This window comes from Muntiacus reevesi, chromosome 2 (genome assembly GCF_963930625.1).
Source record: "Muntiacus reevesi chromosome 2, mMunRee1.1, whole genome shotgun sequence".
NCBI classification, from domain to species: Eukaryota; Metazoa; Chordata; class Mammalia; order Artiodactyla; family Cervidae; genus Muntiacus; species Muntiacus reevesi.
Window position 1 is genome coordinate 93,355,011 of NC_089250.1, and position 6,037 is coordinate 93,361,047.

Here is a 6,037-nt window from a genome sequence, read left to right on the forward strand (position 1 = left end):
AGAGGATTCATGACAGATCCGAAACAGCACACAGGAAACCTCCTGTTACATGCTTCCTGACAATTCCCCCTATTTTATTATATTTGTTAAAAAGGTCCTGTCCAATTGAGTTTTTGTTAATATTAACTAACATAGAAAGACAACAATAAACAACAAATATAATTACCAAGACAATGACCAAAGTTACAGTTCCCGACCCGATGCTGTGGGTAATACTTTGAAAACCATCCCCATGGGTCTAGCCCAGATAATTGATCAACGAGTTGTTCAGCTAAAGTTTCCGAATTAGTGGAAGAGGGGAGACGTTTAGAAAAAGTTTCAAAGATTTCCTTTTGCAGTAATTGTACATTCAGAGAGGCATTATCATGTATATTTTGTAAATGAAATTTGATTTGTTCCTAGTTGAAGGCACTGTGATTGAATTGAACAGGAGTAACACAAAATTGAGTAGGATTCCAATCATATTTTAGTATCACTTGTTTTTGCAAATCTGTTAATTGATCTCCGACCCATTTAATGGCTGTTTTTAGTTCTTGTATTTCCTTATGAATATCCTCATCTACCTGAGCCTGAGTAGCCCACATATTACGAGCATCCTCAGTCCAATTTTGGATAAAATTATGTGTTTGAATTGAGGTTTGTAAAGCAGTGCCGGCAACGGCAGCAGTGATGCAAATAGCTATTAACCCCAAAATGCCAAGAATCAGCCATCCAACGAATCGTTTAGATCATTGGAGCAGTTTAGTAAGTAATCTGGAAGGGAGTCCAGCCATGGGACCTTCTTCCCAGGGTCATTGGAGATTTATTGGTAACCACATATTACATCGAGATCGAAGAAATCAAAAGGGAATAAATTTTAAAGAAATAGAGGAGTTAAGACAAGTATACAGTTTGCAATTAATACAAGTTACAAAACATAAAGTCTTATTAAATTGTAAATTTACTATGGCTATAATAAAAGGAAGTGAGACACAGGCCTGTATAAAATATGACTGATTATAGCAAAAGAAATAGTTACGATGACCATGATTGGTCCCTGTGAAATGTCCGGTTCAAGTCCCAAGTTCTTCGGTGGTGGCAACAAGTTTCCAGATGTCCCATTGTTCAGGCCCACTCTGTTTATCGAGGACGATCTGAGGACGAGGGGTACTGTTCCACGGTCAAGCCAGCCAAGAAGTCCTTTGTCATGGTAATGCTCTATCATAGTGTTAGTAACTCAGAGTAGCATAATCACATGCAGTGTTGTTTATATCATCTGAGTAGTTAGATAACCACATACCATGGGGTCCCCAATCGACAATGGTGTGGCTAGCCACAAATATTAGTTTTCCTGATTTGGCTTGACATTTGTTCCAACGAACAGGAGTATATTTAAAGTTCTTATAAATAAACCTTTCGCATAATGTTCTTTGTTCTTTCCCTAACTCTTTCCTTAAAGTTTCAGTAGTATAAACATGGTTCACAGACAAAGAAAGTACAGTAAATAATCCAAGTAATGTCCAAAAGTCTTCTTTTGGAGGCAGGGCAAAAGCCCGAGTTTGTCGCTGACGTTTATGCATAATTCTCCTGGGCCCAGGTAAAATGGAAGGACTTCATAGCCTAAAGAAATGTTAATTAGTTTTCCTTCCTCCCCAGGGTGTGATGGCCCCTCCAAGTTCCAGGGAGGGGGCATAAGGGTGGAGTCATTAGTTGATACATTTGGTCCTTTCTCTGTCCATTTTATGACCTGCAATAAAGGGGGGGGTGTATGTAAGTAAGCCTAGTTAAGTCTGATTAGTTAATCCGGCTCGAGCGGGGGTCGCACCGGCCAACAGAGCATAGCGATAAGAAAGTTTTCAGGACTCCGAGGCATTCCCTGTTGAGAAACCAGATTTTCAGCTTGATTAGTAAGGGTTTTTATTTGTCCCTAAGTGGGGAGATCATAAGGTTGATGCCGCCGAGGGCGGCGCTTCCTGGAGATCTTTAGAGCCGCCATGGCCCGTATTGGAATTTCTTCCTCCTGGGGTTCTTGTTTCGTCTCCATTTTGAATGCCGGGGGCCCCCTTGGGTCGAATCTTCCGAAGAGGAAGCCATGTGAGTTCGTTGGATCCATCTGGGGAAATACAAACATATCCCTTTCCTTGTAAGATTAGTTTCCCAGATTTCCATTGTTTCGTTAACCATCTTGGTACCAAATGGGCAGAGGAAGAGAAATGTCCTTCAATTCCTCGAAATGCTTTTCTGTTCTTGTCAAGATATCTCCTTGTGGCAAGTTAAAAATTTAAAACAAATAGAGCTGTATTAGCAATAGTTATAAGTTTAGAAAATATCTTATGTTAGAATCTAGTAAAGTCTGCTTTAGATAAGGAAGACAGTAGTGTTCCTGTGTGTTCCCCCTTTTTAAATTTTATTTGCAACTTTAGTGTGTGATATGTTCATTTGACTATGTCTTGTGTCTGTGGATTACAAGGAATACCTGTAATATGTTTAATAGAAAAAGATTGTAAAAATTGTTTAAAGTGTCTAGAGATATAGGCAGGGCCATTGTCTGTATTAATAGAACTAGGCGTTTCCATCACAGCAAAACAAGCTAATAAGTGAGTTATAACGTGTTGTGTAGCCTCACCACGAAGAGATGTGGCCCAAATAAAAGAAGAATTAGTGTTGATACACACATGCAAGAAAGAAAATGGAGAAAGTTCAGGGCAATGAGTTACATCCATTTGTCATAGTTCATTAGGTTGCAAACCGCGAGGATTAATCCCTTGTGTGATGGGTTGAAGATGTAGGGGTCTACAAGTAGAGCAATTGCTAGTCATTTTTTAAGCTTGGCGGTATGGGATTTTCCATAGCTGCTATAGGGAACCAGCATTGTTGTGCAACAGAGCGTGCTGTTTCTCCGGAGTAGCAAAGGAAACCAGTTTATCAGTCTGCTCATTACCATAAATCATGGGGCCAGGAAGGCAAGAATGTGCTCGAATATGTGTAATATAAATGGGAGAATTGAGGTTCTAACAACAGATTGTAATTTGAAAAAGAGTTGTTGAATAATAGGTTGATTGGAGTTTATGGTGGAGGTTTCTATATTTTTTAATACAAAAACTGAATATATAGAGTTAGAGACTATATTAATGGGGTAAGGATGTAGGCAAATAACTTGAATAAGAGCATATAATTCATTTTGTTGAGCAGAATAAAATTTAGTATAAAAGACTTCATATTTCTTACGAGACCAGAATGAAGCTTTGGCGTTTTTAGTCCCATCTATATAAAAAACCTTAGCTTGTGATATAGGCTGTGATAATGCAGGAAATAATAAATTCAGTATTTTTGAAGAAATTCCACAGCTTACCAGAAGGATAATGAAATGAAATTTCTCCAAAATATTCCAGAAAAGCTATTTGGAATCAGTAGAAGTTTGTAATGTGTGTTCAAATTGAAATTTATTGATAGGTATTACAATTTTATGAGGATCAGAGCCAATTAGAGTTTTAGTCCTATTTCTTCCATTGATAATGATTAGAGCAATTAAATCAAGGTAGGGGGTAAGTGACTTTATTCCCTTAAAATGGGTATAGATCCATTCTACTGGGTGTTCTTACTGGGCAAGCAGTCCTGTGGGAGAAAGAAGAGAGGGGAGCATAAATAATTCTAGAGGTAAATCTAGTTTGATGCAAGTAAGATATTGTTTTTGTAATTTATTTTGTACTAAATAGAGTTCCTCTTGTGCCTCTTGAGAAGGTGAATGAGGGTAATTTTAATCAGGATCTCCTTTTAAAGTATTAAATAGGTTATTTAGTTGAAAATTAGCAATGCCTAAAGAAGGTCTAATCCAATTTATATCACCTAAGAGCTTTTGAAAATCATTTAAGGTTGATAATTTATCAGTACGGACCTGAGTTAGTTGGGGAGTAATACATTGTCTATTAACAACAAACCCTAAGTAGTGGTAAGTTGTAGTGGTTTGAATTTTTTCAGGGACAATGATTAATCCAGAGTTTTTTAAGCTTAGTTGAGCTGTATCAAACATGTGTTGAGTTTCTAAGATAGATGGAGCCGAGAACAATATATTGTCCATATAGTGAATAACAAGAAAGTTAGGAAATTGTTTATTCACAGGCTCAAGGGCTTTAGCTACATAATACTGACACATGGTGGGAGAATTCATCATCCCTTGTGGCAGTACAGTCCACTGGTACCATTTATGAGGTCTGATATAATTAGGATAAGGGAGAGAGAAAGCAAATCTCTCTCAGTCTAAAGGGTGTAAAGGTATATTAAAAAAGCAATCTTGTAAATCGATAATAAGAATGCCAATTTTGAGGAATAGTGGTCAGTGATGGGATTCCTGGTTGTCATGCACCCATAGGTTTCATAGATGCATTAACTTTTCTAAGGTCTGTTAGGAGACACCATTTGTTAGATTTCTTTTTTTATAACAAAAATAGAGTTCCAAGGAGAACAAGATTCCTCAATATTGAGGAATTCTTTTAAGTCTTGTTGTGTATCTATGAGTTCCTTAGCCGCCTGTAATTTCTCTTTCATGAGGGGCCACTGCTCTGTCCAAATAGGCTTGTCATTCTTCTAAGTTATTTTAACAATTGTATTATTTGTTAAATGAGCAGTAGCCCCTAGGAAAAATGTGGAACGTACATCTGAGTTTGCCATTGCATAAGTAAGTCCCTTCCTATTAGATTAAGTGGTGCATCTATCACATAAGGTCTTAATGTTGCAGGTTGGCATTCTGGTCCCTCACATGGGTAAATTTGAATACTCTGATAAACCTCTTGTACTTTGGTCTGAGAAATCCCTGCAGTTTGGCAAGAAATTTTTTGTATAGGCCACAATTTGGGCCATAAATGTTTGGATAATAGTAATATCAGACCCAGTGTTGAGGAGACCAGAAAACCTTTTACCATTAACTTTGATATTTATAGTTGGTCGGGAAAATTCAGATACCAATGATGTCCATAAGGACTGTTTTTGATCTGTACTGCTGAATCCACCTGTCCATACATTAGAGGAGTTAATAGAAATGTAAGGTAGAAGGAGTAATTGAGCAATTTTATCCCCCTTTTTAAATTGCCATAAAATCTGAGATGACATCACAATTTGAATTTCTCCTTTATAATCAGAATCAATTACTCCAGGGTGAACAGTAATTCCTTTAGAAGTCAAACTAGATTGGCCAAGTAGAAGACTGAAGGTTTGTGGGGGCAGGGATTCAAAAAGTCTGGAAGATATTTTAGAGGGGCTGTTTGAGGGTAAAGGAGAAAATCATTTAGGGCTGGTATATTGACGGCAGCACTGCCAGATGTAGAGGATTTGAGGGAGAAGATGGATCTTTTCCCTAGTTTTTGTTGAAGGGGACCTGGGGGGTCCCCTGCTTGGTGTTTTCCAGAAAAGGTTTCCCTACAGTGTCAAATTTGGATTTACAGTCTTTGGCCCAGTGCATTCCTCTATGGCAGCGAGGGCAGATTTTTGGAGATTTTTTATTAGTCTTCTTAGGGCAATCCCTTTTTAAATGGTTCTTGTCTCCACATGTAAAGCATTCTTCATTTCCCTTTCTTAAGGCAGCAACCATTGTTTGGGCTAGCATTTGCATCTTTTGAGTTTCTGATCCTAGATTGTGACAAGCCTTCAAATAATAATAGTCCTTGTCTCACGAATTGGAACTACAGCCTGTTGACATTCCTGATTTGCATTTTCATAAGCAAGTAATTTCTCTAGTTGCCTTTTGACTTTTTCTCCAATTACAGCACAGGAAATAGCAGTTTTTACTCTAGCTAAAAAATCAGCATGAGTTTCATTAGGTCCTTGTAATATTTTAGTGTAGCTACCTGTAGGTTTTTCTTGAGGAGTAATTCTATCTCAAGCTTCAAGGGCCATTGTTTTTAATTGTCCATGCAACAAAGGAGGGCATTGTATGTGAACTTTTATAGCATCAAATTGTTCAGTGCCAATTAACATTTTAAAAGTAATTTGGTTCTTTCAAAACATTTTCTCCCCACTGGGGGGAAAAAAAAAACTAAATAAAATTTTTAAAAAAAAGTGGTTT